Source organism: Chiloscyllium plagiosum, unplaced genomic scaffold (assembly GCF_037043375.1).
Source record: "Chiloscyllium plagiosum isolate Xiang-an unplaced genomic scaffold, Cpla_swu_hap1 HiC_scaffold_21, whole genome shotgun sequence".
NCBI classification, from domain to species: domain Eukaryota; kingdom Metazoa; phylum Chordata; class Chondrichthyes; order Orectolobiformes; family Hemiscylliidae; genus Chiloscyllium; species Chiloscyllium plagiosum.
Window position 1 is genome coordinate 72,402,488 of NW_028270159.1, and position 17,127 is coordinate 72,419,614.

Genomic DNA, 17,127 nt, shown 5'->3' on the forward strand with positions numbered 1-17,127 from the left:
TACATACGTAGAAGGGTCAGAACATGTTACTATCAGATTAGAGATTAATTTCAGATTTGGTACCATTCAGTGCAACATTTCAGTATGATATTTCTATATGTACCTAAAAGAGAAGTTGTCTAAAATTACAAGCTCTAGAATGATTATAGGATTAAACCTGAAATAAAGCTGGTGAACAAGAATGGCAAAGTAAAGTCCCATCAGTATCGCCTTGGGCAGTGTCAAGTAAGAATTTGAGAGCAGAGTTGCCACTTTGGTGTAATCTTCAGTCTGGCCAAATTGCAGCAAAAAGCTGTTCAATTTTATCTGCAAATTATTGAATGCAAAATCCTCCTTGCACAATAATGAGGCAGCATTTTGGGATGTCATTTTTAAAATATATTATTTTCAAAGTTACTCACAATTAAGAGCGATCATTCGGTGCTGTCTGCATAACACAGTATGAAAAGGAATTAACAGAAAAAAAAACATTATAACCCAAATTCAGAGTCACAAATTCATTGATTATTGCATGGGTCCAGCATTTATAAGTAATCTATTTTTAAAAATAAATACAGATACATTTACTAACTATATTGGAGTACAATCAAGTTTCTTACTGAACAGTGACAGGATTGGACAGAGTCCGCATGGATTTAAGAGAGGGGAATCATACTTAGCAAATCTACTGAAAAAACCTACAGAGTCGAATATTAAAGTAAGAAATTGCAGGACATTTAGAAAAGTTTATCATTATACATAGACTGGGGTTTGTGAAAGAGAAACTATATTTGACAAATTTGCGACAGTTCATTGAGGAGATAACAAGCAGGGCTGATAAAGGGTAATCCAATGATGTTCTGTGTTTGGATTTTAAAAATGCAAATGATAAGGTACTACATAAAAGTTAATTGCACAATTTAGGAGCTCATGGTATCGGGGTAATGTATTAGCATGGATTGGGGATTGGTTAAGCACACTGGCTGTTGCTGAGTCCTGACTTGCAGTGCTGTATACAATGATAGCTCCCATATTCAATAAAGGATAAACCACATCGGAGACTATTCAAAAAAGATTCACTTAGCTGCTTCGAGGACGAAAGGGTTGACCTATCAAGAATAGATAAGCAGGGGTGATCTTACGGAAACAAGATTCTGAGGAGCTTGAAAGGGTAGATGTTGACTAGATCTAGCACTAGTGAAGTCTCAAATCAGGGGACATTACATAAGGGAACATTCATTTTAGAAAAAGTAAAGATTTTTTTTTCTCTCAGTGAATGGCTAGAATTTTCTCGCCCAAACAATTGTGAAAGTTAAATATGGGAGGGGAATGGTTGGGTTACTCTTCAGAGGGTTGTTCTGGCTTGTTGGGCTGAAGGGCCTGTTTCCACACATTAGGGAATCTATGATACTATCTCAAATTATTTTAAAAGAGGGCAGATAGATTTTTGAAATATTGAGCAGTTGAAGGCTATGTGGATCAAGCATAAAAGAGGTGTTGAGGTCTAGGTTGGCCAAGCCATGATCTGATAGAATGGGGGAACAAGCTGAAGGCGATGAATGCATTACTCCTGCTCCGATTCCTTGAGGCTCTATTTCATGTTTTATTTGTTTCCAAAGAAGAGCGTGATACAATGTGCTAAAGATCTCAGATGTTGTGAAAAAGTGGTGTTTATGTACTGGTTCAGATGGCATTGATTCATCAATCACAGCTATACAGTCATGAGTAGGAAGGCAAACCCCTCCATGAATAAAGGAAATCTACTGCAGAGCTCACACAAAGGGAGTCCTTCCCCTCAGTAAACTCTCCCATCACATTACCCAACATATCAGCTAAAGCAGGACACACTGCGCATGTTCTCGCCAACAAAGGGACTCCGGGTGATTGATGTCAGCACCGGACCAATGAAAGGACGGTGGGCGGAACTGGATGACCTAGCGGGATGTTGGTCCTCCAACCAATCAACGTGAATGAAGGGCGGAGCTAAATTAAACCATGTGATCACCCTCGCGCGCGGCGCCGAGTCGCTGTTATGAATGTTCGGGAAGTTATGGAGAGAAAGGATACGGTAAGGAAAGAAATAAACAGGGAAACGGGAGAAAAACTGTGTTGCTATGAGCGGAGAGGTTTTACAAACAAATTGTGCACGTCGGAAAACACAAATTTGAACGTCCCAGTCCCGTATTTGCAGTAAATGGGGAATGGCCTCAGCGCGGCTGCAAGTCTGAGTGAGCGCCGCCATCTTTATTCGGGACAATGATTCACTGGACATGTGCGGAACCGCCATCTTTGTAGGGGGCAAGGTGCAGCCAGGCGCATGTGCGGCCTTTCTCTGGTATAGAGTCTTTGGGATCATAGCAGCCAATACTGCTCTGATTCACCTCTGGGCTCCCTCATCACCACTTTGTCAATATCTAGCTCCCTCAGTCTCGAACCATGGGTCTATTTTTGGTCTGTTTACTACTGTATTATTATTTTATAGACCCTTTACAAATGAGTTTTTCATTGCAGTCCAGCCCCTGACCATGTGCTGCTCGATTATCAGATTACTTTTTTCTTGAATATTTTTGACAGTCAAGAATTCTTTTATCCAACCAGCAAGTGTATTTTCCTTCCATTTCTGACCTATCAAATTCTGCACCATTTTCATTCCCTGTAATCCTTTTGCACTCCCTGAAACATCAACTGTGTTTCTCCTTCCACAGATACCAGTGATTAATGCCAAAGCCCTGTTGCTTGTGGAGAGGGTGATGTTTGACTTACTTGTACAGCTGCAGTTTGTGTGGTGAAGGTGCTCTCACAGTGTGGTTGTAAGAGACATTACAGAGTATTCATTACAGCAACAGTGATGATTTGAAAATAATGTCAAATCAACAACAGTTTGTATTTTTATTATCATGCTTATAATTTCACAAAAATACTATTGAGAACTTTAGACATAAGGCCAGAGTTGGAGATATTAGGTCAGGTGACCAAAAGCAGGTTTTGAGGGATGTCTTAAAGGTGGAAAGCAGACCTGTGAGATTTTGGTTGCGAATTTCAGACAATGCTGCTTCAGCAACTGTAGAAACAGCCACACAGATGAAGTAATGAATTAACAAATGGTTGGGAGTCTCAAAGAAAATGGGTTTTCGAGGTCTCAAAGTGTGTGTGGTGCAGGGAGCTAGGGATTATCACAGCCAGGAATTAAATCAAGTGTGAGAAATTTAAATTGAGGGATATTGGCCACATGCTGGCAGGTGAGACTAGATTGGGTTGGGATATCTGGTTGGCATGGATGGATTGGACCGAAGGGTCTGTTTCCATGCTGTACATCTCTATGACTCTGTGTTGTTGCTTATGAATAGGAGACTTTTGATGAATCAACAAGCAGATATTTAGATGTTCTTGAGATTACAGGGAGGTTGAATGTGGGAAGCTGGCCAGGGAGTGAATTTGGATAATGAAGTCTAGAGATAACACAAGGTGGATGAAAGTATATGAGCTGAGACAAGGGTGAAATCAGCTAGAAATAGTGATCTTGGAGTGGTACTGAGCTATCACCCTCACCTCACCTCTGGGATTCAGCTGGTTGTCAGGTTGTGAATCAGGGCTGTAACACAATCGGGAGCTGAGTGGCCCTGGTGGAGCCTAAAGTGAGTGTCGCTCAGCTGACTGTTGCGGAGCAGCTGTTGCTTGGTAGCCCTGGTGATGACATCTCCCATCACTTTACTGCTGATCGATGTGGACTGATAGAGGGAAATTGCCTGGGCTGGATTGCCCTGTGTTTTTGTGTTGAACATCCCTGGGCAATGTTCCACATTGTCGGTAGATGCCAGTGCTGGAGCGGTACGTGACTTGGTGGGTGGCAAGTTCTGGAGCACAAACCATCAGTATTATTGCCAGAATATTGGCAGGGCCCGTAACCTTTGCACTACTTAACCATTTCTTGATGTTATTCAAACTGAATCGAACTGGCTTAAAACTCACATCTGTGATGTTAGAAACCACTGGAGAAGGCTGAGATGGATCATCCCACTTTGCAGTTCTGGCTGAAGATTGCTGCAAATGCTGTCATCTAATCTGGTGCATGGGTGTGTGAGGCTCCTCCATCAGTAAGGGTGGGGATATCTGTGATGCTTCCTCCAGTGAGTTGTTTAATTGTCCATCACCGTTCACAACTCGGTGTGGCAGAACTGCAGAGCTCCGATCTGTTCCATTGGATGTAGGATCACTTAGCTCTGTTGCTTGCTGCTGATGCTGTTTGATATGCAGGTAATTCTGTTTGATAGCTTCACCAGATTAGCACTTCATTTTTAGGACTACCTGGTGCTGCTCATGGCAAGCCCTCCTTTACTGTCCATTGTGATGGGTGAGTGCAGGATGTACAAACCCATGAGATTACAGATTGTGCTGGAGTACAGTTCTGCTGCTGTTGATGTCCCACAGTACCTCCATAGATACCCTGTTTGAGATCCTACATCTCTTTGAAGTCTGTCCCATTTAGAACGGTGATAGTGCCACTCAACACAGCGGAGGTTTTCTCAACTTTAAGGCAAGGCATTGTCTCCAAAAGGAGCATGTGATGGTCGTTCTTACCGATAACTGTCATGGCCAGGCGTATCTGCAGCTGGTCAATTCATAACAATGAGATCAAGTATGTTTTTTTCCTTCTTGTTGGTTCCCTCACCACCCGCTGCAGACTCAGTTGAGCAGCTATGTCCTTTAGGACCTGACCAGCTCAGTCAGTAATTCTGTTGCAGAGCCAGTCTCGATTGTGGACATTGAAATCCTGTACCCAGAGTACGTTTGACACCATTTTGTTGCCTCAGTGCTTCCTCCAAATATTGTTCAACATGAAGGAGAAGTGATTAATCAGCCAAGGGAGGACGGGACGTGGTAATCAGCAGGAGCCATGAGACTCCCAGGGCGAATCCTCCCTGTCTGTACACCACTGTGCCACCACCTCTGTCTGGTCTGGTGGGACAGGACATATCCAGAGATTTTAGGAGAAATTGAAGACTGCAGATGCTGGAGGTCAGAGTCGAGAGTGTGGTGCTGGAAAAGCACACCAGATCAGACTGATGAAGGGCTGAGGCTCAAAACGTCGATTCTCCTGCTCCTCTGATGCTGCCTGACTGTTGTGCTTTTCCAGCACCACACTCTCGATATCTAGGATGGTGATGGTGGTGTCTGGTCATTGTCTGTAAGGGATGATTCCGTGAATATGACTATGTCAGGCTGCTTCTTGACTAGTCTGAGGTACAGCTCTCCACATTTTGGCATCAAAAACCATATGTTAGTGAGGAGGACATTGCACCATCGAGAGGGCTGATTCTGTGGTTGTAATTTCTGGTGCCTTGTTAGATGCCACATGGTCCATCCAGTTTCATTCCTGTGTTGAGACTTTGCAGTGATTAGTACAGTGAGCAGCTGGATGGGCTGCTGTCAGGTTGGCAGGATTTTTTTTACCATTGACAATGATTTCATGGAAATCAGGAGATTCCTAATTCCAGTTATTTTCTCGTGAATTCAGATTCTACCATCTGCCAAGATGGGATTCGAACCAGGACTTCAGTCGTTTGTTTTAATATTCTGGATAAAAGTTAAATACATCAGGTTTGTTCACTCATTTTAAATATCACTAACCCTGGATTTGTTTCTTGTAAACATTGTCCATCATCCTGTCTCCTCTATCCTCCCCTCCAATAACATGAGTGAGGAACACATGGAGTTTCTCTGTCACCATGACTGAGATAATCCGATCTGCTGCTTCCCTCCCTCCCACTAGCCCACTGAGCCAAACTGCCTCACGTGGTGTTCCTGGTTTTTGTCCTAAACCGACATCGTTCTCCAGTCTCTTGTTAAGCCTTATCAGAGCTCATCTTTACAATTTACCCAAAGCTTGCTAAATCACAGACTTTCCAACACTCTGTCTCCTCCTCCTCCTCACCGATTCACAGATATTGTTCCTTGTTCTGTCTGTCTGTCTTTTCTGGTTATGCCCTTCTCTCCCCTTCTTTGAAAAACTTCCTTTTGACCTCACGGTTTTTGGAAAATCCTGCTCCATTTCCACTCTCTCTTTCCTTTCTGAATTCCTTGCATTTGGTGTCCCTCCAGTATCTATCCTTGCTCTCTCCTGTATCTCACCTACATACTGCCAGGAGTTGACATTGTGAAAAAGCACCATGTTAGGTTTCACATGTACACTGACACTGTCCAGCTCTCCCTCCCCACCATCCCTCTCCATTGTTCCACTGTTACTCAGTTACCAAACTGCTTATCACATTCCCACTACTCGATTAGCTGCAGTTTCCTCCAATGAAACATTGTAACGGTTAAACCCATTGCCTTCAGTTGTTATTCCAAATTCCTTTCTCTTACTGCTGAGCCTCTCCCTCTCCCTGGTAACTGTCTGAGGCAGAAATACGTTCTTCACAATATTGCTGTTATATCTGACCCCAAGGTGACCTTCTGATCAGACATCTGCACAATCCCAAACACCAGGGAATTCCAATCTCTTAAACATTGTTTGTCTCCTCCTCACCCCAGCTCCATTGCTACTGAAACCCCTTACCCGCCTCTGTGTCGCCTTAAACTTGACAAATCTGAAGCAGAACCCTTGATTCCGCGACTGACCCAGAATCTGGTTCCAGACTCCCTTTTCAGTATTAACACTCGGAAACATCCACTCACTATTTATCCTGTCAAACCCCTTAAGAATCCCATCTGTCTCAATGAGATCACCTCTCTTTCTCCAAAATCCAGTGAGTAGAGTCTCAACCTGTTCAGCCTTTATTTAAAAGATAATCCCTCCAAACCAGGGATCATCCCAGTGAATCTTCCCTGCTGAAAAATGTGTTGCTGGAAAAGCACAGCAGGTCAGGCAGCATCCAAGGAGCAGGAGAATCAATGTTTCGGGCATAAGCCCTTCTTCAGCTTATGCCCAAAACGTTGATTCTCCTTCTGCTTGGATGCTGCCTGACCTGCTGCGCTTTTCCAGCAACACATTTTTCAGCTCTGATTTCCAGCATCTGCAGTCCGCACTTTCTACTAGTGAATCTTCCCTGAAATGCCTCCAATAAAGTGACACATTTCCTTATCTAAAGGGACCAAAACTGCTCACTTTACTCCAGATATGGTGGTCTCACCACCACTTCCTCACGTTACTCTCAGGTATATACTCCAAACTCTCATACTGAAAACCCTCTAAACAAAACATTCCATTCCCCTTCCTGATGACCTGTTGTAACTATGTACAGTAATCCTGCACCAGGAGGAGGGGATGGTGTGGGTTTCTAACTTGAAATGAGAGTGACAGATTTTATAAACTTGTATTACAGGATATTACAGGTGGACATTCAGATGGTAATCTCAGTAAATGTTCTGCCAAACTCTGAATTACTCAGTACATCAGGACCTGGATATTCGCATTGTGAGTATTGCGTTCCAGATCAATCCCTTTTGCTGCTTAAAAATTCTCCTTTGAATCATCACATTCTCTCAAAAGGTCTCCCCAAACCATCATGTGTTATGTAATCCTTTTACAATGATGTGATGAGTGTAAGGTTTATTATTCGAATGTGTAATTTTTGTACAAGGATGCCTCAGAGAGAGAGCAGAATATTTTTAAAGGGGAGAGTAACCATTTTGAGGGGAGGCTGTTGTTTATTGGTATCAATGACATAGGAATAGAAGAGTTCACATTGTTGGATCATTCAAATCTCTTGTGGGGTAGAATTGACCTTCATCAGAAGGATGGATTGTACCTGCACTGAAAGGGAAGAGTTGCTAGTGCTATTCAGGAGGCATTAAACCAGTGAAGGAATGGAGGTAAACTCAAAAGAGTGAGGAAAGAGCCAAGTCTGCGGCTGGTACAGTTCAGGCGTCAAACAGTCAAGGCAGGCAAGGGCAAGGCACAGAATGAGGTAGGACTGAGCAGTTACACTGCATTTATTTCAATGCAGGAGGCCCGATAGGTCAGGCAGAGGAGCTCCGGGTATGGTTTTGAACATGGCACTGGGATATTACAGCAATTACAGAGGTATGACTTAGGAATGGTTAGGACCAGCAGCTTAATGTTCCAAGGTATAGATGCTATAGCAAGGATAGAAAGGGGGCAACAGAGCAGGGGGGTGAGATGGTTTTGATGAGGGATAACATTATGGCTGGGCTTCAGGAGGATAATCCTGGAAGTACATCCAGGCAAGTTGTACAGGTGGAACTGAGAAATAAATAGTCAGCCGGGAATTGAGAAGCAAATTTACTAACAGATCACTTATCTGTAAGAATAGTATGATTGTATACAAGACTTGACCTTTTTTTAATTCATTCACAGGATGAGGGTGTCACTGGCTGGGCCTCAAGGGCAGTTAAGATTCAACCACGTTGCTGTGGGTCTGGAGTCACATGTAGGTCAGACCAGGTAAGGATGGCAGATTCCTTCCCTGAAGGATATTAGTGAATATCATGGTTTTTTTTTTGCAACAATCAACAATGGATTCATGGTCTTTAATAGATTCTTACTTCCAAATTTTTATTGAATTCACATTCCACTGTCTGCTGTGACGGGATCCAAACTCTGAACCCCAGAACGTTATCTGGGTGTCTGGATTATCCATCTAGTGATAGTATCACTAGACCATTGGGCAGCGTGAGTGACTGAGGTATCAGTGGGGCAGCACATCAGCACCAAATATCCCATGGTCTCTGTGGAACATAGAAAGGGCTGGGGAGGGAAATATATGCCTGGTGGTGGGGTCTGACTGTAGGTAGCGGAAATTGCAGAGGTTAATGCGCTGTATCTGGAGATTCGTAGGGTGGCAGGTGAGGACCGGTGGGTTATATTCTTATTGTGGTTGGAGGGGTGGGGGGAAGGTGGAGGTACGGGAAATGGAGGATATGCATTGGAGGGAATTTTTGATCACGTGAGAGGGAAATGCAGTCCTTGAAATAGGAATCCTTTCTGGGATGTCCTGGAGTGGAATTGCTTCTCCTGGAAGCAGATATGGCAGAGGCGGAGGAATTGGGAGTACAGGTTCATGTTTTTACAGGAATATACTCAAGGGAAATCAGATGAGCAAAAAGGGAACATGAAATATCTCTAGGAAATGGTTTAAGTAGAATCCAAAGTGATTCTACAAATATATCAAGGATAAAAGAAAAAACAGACAAAGAATACAACTTCTTAAAGACCAAGAAGGCCATCTGTGGAACAACAGGAGTTGGGAGAGATACTATGCTACTCTTTTCTGGAGAGTTTGGAGAACTTGATAGTTAACAACAGTGATAACTTGAAAAGTGTCCATGTTACAGAGGATGTGATACTGGATGTCTTAAATGGCATCAAGGTGGATAAATCTCTGGGTCCTGATCAGGTGTATCCCAGAAATTTGTGGAAAGCTAGGAAAGCAGTGCCCCTCCCTGAGGTATTTATATCATCGTTTGTGACAGGTGAGGTGCTGGAAGACAGGTGTTGTTATTTTAAAAAGGTGGTAAGGAAAGGCCAGGGAACAAGAGAACAGGCAGCCTGAAGTCAGTGGTAGGCAAGTTATTGGAAGGGATTCTGAGGGATAGGATTTACATGTATTTGGAAAGACCAGGAAAGATTAAGGATAGTCAACATGACTTTGTGTGAGTAATTCTCTCTTTCTAACTTGATTGAGTTTTTTTGAAGATGTGACAAAGATGATTGATGAAGACAGACTGTGGACGTTGTCTATATGGACACTGAACGATGTTCCACAAAGCAGACTGGTTAGCAAGGTTAGATAACATGGAATGTTGGGAGAACTAGCCATTTGGATACAAAACTGGCTTGAAGGTAGGAGGCAGAGGGTGGTGATGGAGGGTTGCTTTGCGGACTGGAGGCGTGTCAGCAGCAGTGTGCTGCAGGAATGGATATTCGGTCCTCAAATAAATGACTTGGATGTGAATATATGAGATATAGTCAGTGGTTTTACAGAAGACACCAAAATTGGAGGTGTCGTGGACAGCGAAGAAGGTTAGTTCAGATTACAACAGGATCTTGATCAGATGGGCCATTGGAGCAAAGAATGGCAGACGGTGTTCAATTTAGACAAATGCGAGGTGCTGCATTTTGGAAAGGCAAATCAGGGCAGGATTTATACACTTAATGGTAAAGTCCTTCGCAGTGTTGCTGAACAAAGAGACCATGGAGTTCAGATTCATTGTTCGTTGTAAGTAGAGTCGCAGATAGGCAGACTAGTGAAGGTGGTGTTTGGTATGCTTATATTTATTGGTCGATGCATTGAATACAGAAGCTGGGGCATCATATTGTGGCTGGACAGGACATTGATTAAGCCATTTCAGGAATTCTGTTTTAAGTTCAAAATCCCCTGTTCTGGGAAGGATGTTCTGAATCTTGAAAGAGTTCAGACAAGATTGACAAAGACTTTGCCAGGGTTGGAGGATTTGGGCTACAAGGAGAGGCTGGGGGTAATTTCCCTGGAGAGTCAAAGACTGAGAGGTGACTTCATGTAGATTTGTAAAATCATGAGGGGCATGGATAAGGTGAACAGCCAGGGTCTTTCCCCCCCAGGTTAGGTGGTTCCAAAACAAGATCACATGGGCTTAAGTCAAGAGAGCAAAGATTTAAAAGGGATCTGAGGAGCAAAGTTTTCAAGCTGGGTGTGGTGTGTGTATTGGATGAGCTGCCAGATGAAGTAGTGGAGGCTGATACAATTACAACATTTGAAAGGCATCTGATTGGGTAATGAATAGGAAGGGTTTCGAGGGATAGGGATCAATAGCTGGGAATAGGATTCCATTAGTTTAGGATTCCTAGTTGGCATGGACAAATTGGACCAAAGGTCTGTTTCTGTGCTGTACATCTCTATGACACGAATAAATGAAAATAAGATGTGTTCCTCTTTTGTAGAAAGCTAGCAGAAGCACAGATAATTGTATTTGGAGCTGAGAAGGTTAAGCAGTGAGTTTGACCAGCTGCAAATTTGTGTCCAGGATATTTAATTTGCAGAGAGAAGGGAATTGTTAACAATGTCACAATTTTTGTAACTATTTTCAGGTAATTGGCAAATAATATGTGAACATGTGAACATTATTTTATTCAGTAAGGTCTGAGCATCTGGAACAGTCTGATTGGCAGCTGGACACAGACTCAGCAGTTATTCATAAACAGATTTGGAATTTTACTTTTTAGGGGAAGATTTGGGGGGCTATGGGCAAATGGGAAGGGAATTGGGACAGATGTGCAGCATCTCCAGAGGGAGAGAGTACAGTCCCAACGGGCTGAATAGCCCCCAGCCCCTGTGCTCTGTGATACTGCACCATTCACTGAATGATGAACCTCATCCCATGGCAGATAGAGGGAGGATCCCACTACTCACCTCACAATGGGTCTCGTGTGATTGATGTCAGCGCAGGCCAATAGGGGGCAGAGGGCCGTACTGGAGGACCAGGTCGTACCAGTTTGTCTTCCAACCAATCGGAGTGAATGAGGGCATCCTCAAGGCTGGAACTAAAGAAAGGCACATATCGCAGAGATTTGAGAAACTGGAGGACATGAGATAGGGAGCGTTCTGTGGCTGGTGAGGAATTATATAAATAAGGAAGAGTTGTGAGGCTGGATGAGGTGACAGTGATCGGGAGAGTTGAGGATGGAGGAATTTAGAGTTAGTAAGGGTTAGAGTCATCATGTTATACAGCAAGGAAACAGGCCCTGAGGTCCAACCAGTCCATGCCAACCATAATTACAAACTGAACGAATTGTACCTGCCTCCGCTTGGTCCACATCCATCCAAATATTTCCTATTTATGTACTTATCTGAATGTCTTTTAAATATTGTAATTGTATTCACAGCTACCACTTCCTCTGAAAATTCATTCCACATGTATATATTTTTTTAAAACCCTCATGTCTTTTCTCAAACCTTTCTCATTTCTTCTCAAAATGGATGCACCCGAGTTTTGAATCCCCCTCTCCCACCTTATCTACACTCTTTTTTTCTGATTTTATAAACCTATAATAAGGTCACCCCTCAACCTTGTGCATGCCAGTGAAAAAAATTCCCAGCCTATCCAGCCTCTCCTTAGAACACAATCCCTCCATTCATGGCAACATGCTGGTAAATCTCTTCTGAACCTGCTCCAATTTAATAATATCCTTCCTATAACAGCACAACCAGAACTGGACAGAGTATTCCAGAAGAGGCCTTTCCAACGTCCTGTACATCCTCAACATAACGTCCTAACTCCTGTATTCAAAGGTCTGAACAATGAAGGTAAGTGTGCTAAGCACCTTCTTAACCACCCTGTCTACATGTGACACAAACTTCCAAGACGTGAAGCCCTCGGTGTTTTCGTTCCCATATCACTACTCAAGGCCCTACTTTTATTGAGTGTAAGTCCTACCCTCGTTTGTTTTGTCAGGATGTAATATTTTGCATTTATTCCAATCCAAAAGTCCTTCAAGTATAAAGCCAGTAGGAGTATAATTAAGAGGGAAATCAGGAGGCAAAAAGGGGACGTGAGGTAGCTTTGGCGAATAGGGTTAAGGATAATCCAAAGGGCTTTTATAAATACATTAAGAACAAAAGGCTAACTAGGAGAAAATAGAGATCAGCAAGGCAGTCTTTGTGTGGGGCTTCAGGTGATGGGCGAGATAGGGAAACAAGTACTTTGCATCAGTGTTTACTGTGAAGAAGTACATGGGCGATATAGAATGTGGGGAAATAAATGGTGACATCTTGAAAAATGTCCATATTACAGAGGAGGAGGTGCTGGATGAGTGGCTAAGGAGCTGGTGCAGGGGAAAATGATTCACATTTTTGGATCATTGTGATCTCCTCTGGAGTAGAGTTGACCTGCATAAGAAGGATGGATTGTATCTGATTTGGAAGGTGTCTAATATCTGGGCAGGGAGATTTGTTAATGCCACTCAGGAGGCATTAAACCAGTGAGGGAGTGGGTGTGATTGCAAATAGATAGTGAGAAAAGAGGTATGTCTGAGGCTGGTACAGTTCTGAGGTCAAATAGTCAAGGCAGGCAAGGGCAAAGCAGAGGATGAGGTCAGACTGAGCAGTTACACTGCATTTATTTCAATGCAAGAGGCCTGACAGGGAAGGCAGATGGGCTTAGGGTATGGTTTTGAACATGGCACTGGGATATTATGGGTATTACAGAAACGTGGCTCAGGGATGGATAGGACTGGCAGCTTAATGTTTCAGAGTATAGATGCTATAGGAAGAATAGAAACGGGGCCAAGAGAGGAGGGGGAGTAGCGTTTTTTATTAGGGATAGCATTATGTTTGTGCTTAGGGAATATATTCATGGGAGTACGCCCAGTGAAGTTATTTGGGTGGAACTGGGAAATAAGAAAGGGATGATCACCTTATTGGGGTTGTCTGCGTGGATTTCATCCGGGTTCTCTGGTTTCCTCCCACTGTGCAACAATGTGCAGGGTAGATTGGATTATCCAGGCTGAATTTCCCGTAGTGTTCGGGGATGTGTAGGTTGGGTGGCCCTGGAAAATGCAACGTTACAGGGGGAGGTTAGGAGGCTCTGAGCGTCAGTATCGATGTGATGGGCTGAATGGTCTCATTCCACACTGTTGGGATTCTGGGATTCTCTGATAATTCTACTAGTTTTAAAATAGTTACAGAAAATAATAGACCAGATTGTCCAATTTAGAAACTTAACTTTTCAAAGGTCAATTTTGATGGCACAAGGCAAAAACTTTCATCTGACCCCTCAAACCTGCTCTGCCATTCAATAAGATCAGGGTTGATCTTTTCATGGCCTCAGCTCCACATTCCTGCTCTCTCACCATAATCCTTAATCCTTTCCTGTTCACAAATCTACCTTTTGCCTTAAAGGCAAATAAAGTTGATAGCTCAACTGCTTCACTCAGCAGGGAATTCCACAGATTCACAACCCTTTAGCTGAAGAAGTTACTCCTAAACTCAGTCCTAAATCTGCTCCACCTTATTTTGATGCTATGTTCTCTAGTTTCACCCACGCCTGGTGAAAATAAACTCCCTGCTTCTATCTTACTTACTCCCTTCATAATTTTGTTTTTTTACCCCATCCAACCTCCCATTCTTCTAAATTACAATGAATATAGAACCAGTTTTCTCAATCTCTCCACATACACCAACCCTCTCAACTCCAGGCCCAAACTAGTGACCCTCCTCTGCACCCCCTCCAGTGCTAGTACATCCTTGCTGAAGGAAGGAGACCAAACCTGTACCCAGTACTCCAGGTGTGGCCTCCCCAGCACTCTGTACAGCTGCAGCATAACCATCCCTCGAGCAAGGAAGCACAATATTCCCTTCACTGTCTTAATTACCTGCTGCACCTGCAAACCAACTTCCTGTGATTCATGCAGAAGGACACCCAGCTCCCTCTGTACAGCAGCATGCTGCAAGTTTTCACCATTTCATCATCCAGTTTGCTGTGAGTTCGACCAAAATGGATGACCCCACATTTCCCAACATTGTCCTCCATCTGCCAGATCCTTACCCACTCACTCAACCTATCTGTATCCCTGTGCAGACTTACGGTGGCCTCTGCACACATTGCTCTACCTCATCTTTGTATCAAATCTGAACTCTGACACCGTACACTTGGTCCTCAACTCCAAAACATTTGTGTAAATTGTAAACAGTTGTAGTGCCAATACTAATCCAAACACCCGTTTATCCCCATTCTTTACTTTTTGTTGGTTAACCCATCCTATATCCATGCTAATACATTACCCGTAACGCCGTGCAGCCTTTATCTTATACAGCAGCCTTTCATGTGGCAACTTGTCGATTACTTTCTGGAAATCCAGATACACCACATCCACTGGGTCCCCCTTGTCCAACGCATTTGTGATGTCCTCAAATAGTTCAAGTAAATGCGTTAAACATGAGCTGCCTTTCATGAATCCATGCTGTGTTTGCTCAATGGGATAGTTTCTGCCCAGATAACTCGCTACTACTTCCTTGAGAGGTTCAAGCATTTTCCCCACTACAGAAGTTAAACTAATGGGTGTTTTTTTTTAAATAGTGGCAACACATTTGCAGCTTTCCAATCTGTCAGATACGTCCCAGAGTCCAGCAAATTTTCGCGAATTATCTTGAACACATTTGCTATTTTCCCGGCCATCTCTTTTAGCCCTTGGGATGCATTCCATCACGGCCAGGCACCCCTTTTACCTTTAGGCTTTTACCTTTCCCAACACTTCCTCTTTACTGAGAATGATTGATTCTCTGTCCACATCTGCTATTGCCTCCATAGACCTGTAAAAATGAGACAATGAGAGTACACAGACAGTATGTTCCTGTTAAGGGCAAGGCTGGGAGGCGTAGAGAATGCTGCCTGTCGAGAGAAATTGAGGCTCTGGTCAAGAAAATGAAGGAGGGATATGGCAGGTACAGACAGCTGGGTTTTAGTGGATCCCTGGAGGAGTATAGAGACAGTAGGAGAATACTTGAGGGAAACCAGGAGGGCAAAAAGGGGACAAGCGATGGCTTTGGGAAATAGGTTTAAGGAGAATCCAAAGAGATTCTAGAAATACACTAAGGACAAAGAGTGACCAGGCAGAGAATAGGGACCCTCAAAGATCAACAAGACTGACTATGGAACCGCAGGAGGTTGGAAAGATTCTATATGAATATTATACATTGGTTTTTTACTGAAAAACGATATGGAAGCTAGAGAATTTGCACAAATAAATAGTGATAACTTGGCAAGTGTCCATGTTACAGAGGAGGATACTCTGAATGTCTTAAAATGGATAAAGGTGGATAAATCCCTGGGACCTGATCAGATGTATCCCAGAAATTTGTGGGAAGCTAGGGAAGTTATTGTTGGGCCCCTCCCTGAGATATTTGTGTCATCAATAACCACAGGTGAGGTGCTGGAAGATGTGTGCCATTATTTGAGAAAGGTGGTAAGGAAAAGCCAGGGAACTATAGACCGGTGAGCCTGAAGTCAGTGGCAGGCAAGTTGTTGGAAGGGATTCTAAGGGACAGGATTTGCATGTAATTGGAAAGGCAAATAATTGGGGAGAATCAGCATGTCTTTGTGCATGGACATCGTTAACTTGGACTTCAGGAAGACACAATGTTCCACATAACAACAGACTGGTTAGCAAGTTCAACATCATAGAATACGGGGAGAACTAGCTATTTGGATAAAATTCATCACAGAGATATACAGCACAGAAACAGACCCTTCGGTCCAACCCATCCATGCCAACCAGATATTCCAGCCCAATCTATACCACCTTCCAGCACCCGGCCCATATCCCTCCAAATCTTTCCTATTCATATACGTATCTAGATGCCTTTTAAATGTTGCAATTGTACTCGCCTCCACCACTTCCTCTGGAAACTCATTCCACACACGTACCACCCTCTGCGTGTAAACGTTGCCCCTCAGGGCTCTTTTATATCTTTCCCCTCCCACCCTAAACCTATGCCCTCTAGTTCTGGAAGCCCCCACTCCAGGGAGGAGACTTTGTCTATTTATCTTATTTATCCTATCCATGCCGCTCATGATTTTATGTACCTCTGTGAGGTCACCCCTCAGCCTCCGACACTCCAGGGAAAACAACCCCAGCCTATTCAACCTCCCCTTGTCGTGATTTCGACCAGGAGCAGATTTGTCTCCAGGATATTTAGTTGACAGAGAGGGAAAGTAGAAAGTTTGTCACAATTTTTAGTAACTGCATTCATGTAACTGGCAAATAATGCAAGGTAAAAATGTGAAGATTATTTTACTGAGTCAGTTCTGAGCATCTGGAACAGTTTGAACAACAGCTGAATGCAGATTCAACAGTTACTGTCAAAACAAATTTGGAATTCAACTTTTTAAGGAAAGATTTGGAGGGCTATGGACAGATGGGAGGGGAGTTGGGACAGATTTGCAGCATCTGCAGAGGGAGAAAGTACAGCTCAAATGGGCTGAATAGCCCCCAGCCCTTATACTCTGTGATAATGCCCCATTCACTGTGAATGATGAAGCTCATCCCACCGCAGAGCCATCGAGCCATAGAGATGTACTGCACAGAAACAGACCCTTCGGTCAAACTCGTCCATGCTGACCAGATGTCTTAACCTAATCAAGTCCTATTTGCCAGCACTTGGCATATATCCCTCTATACCCTTCCTATTCATATACCCATTCAGATGCGTTTCA

At 43.4% G+C, this 17,127-nt stretch overlaps 1 long non-coding RNA gene across 5 annotated transcripts in view; it reads left to right on the forward strand.

Moving 5' to 3' along the window:
* Positions 1–17,127, forward strand: part of LOC148146308 (uncharacterized) — a 979,539-nt gene that overhangs the window by 933,032 nt on the left and 29,380 nt on the right. For 4 of the 5 annotated variants that reach the window (XR_015760812.1, XR_015760811.1, XR_015760810.1 and 1 more), the window contains exons 3-4: positions 7,302–7,393; positions 8,297–8,383. This is a non-coding gene — a long non-coding RNA (uncharacterized LOC148146308). Of the gene's footprint in view, positions 1–7,301; positions 7,394–8,296; positions 8,384–12,116; positions 12,222–17,127 lie in introns of all 5 variants that reach the window. The other variant, XR_015760813.1, reaches the window with a different exon arrangement.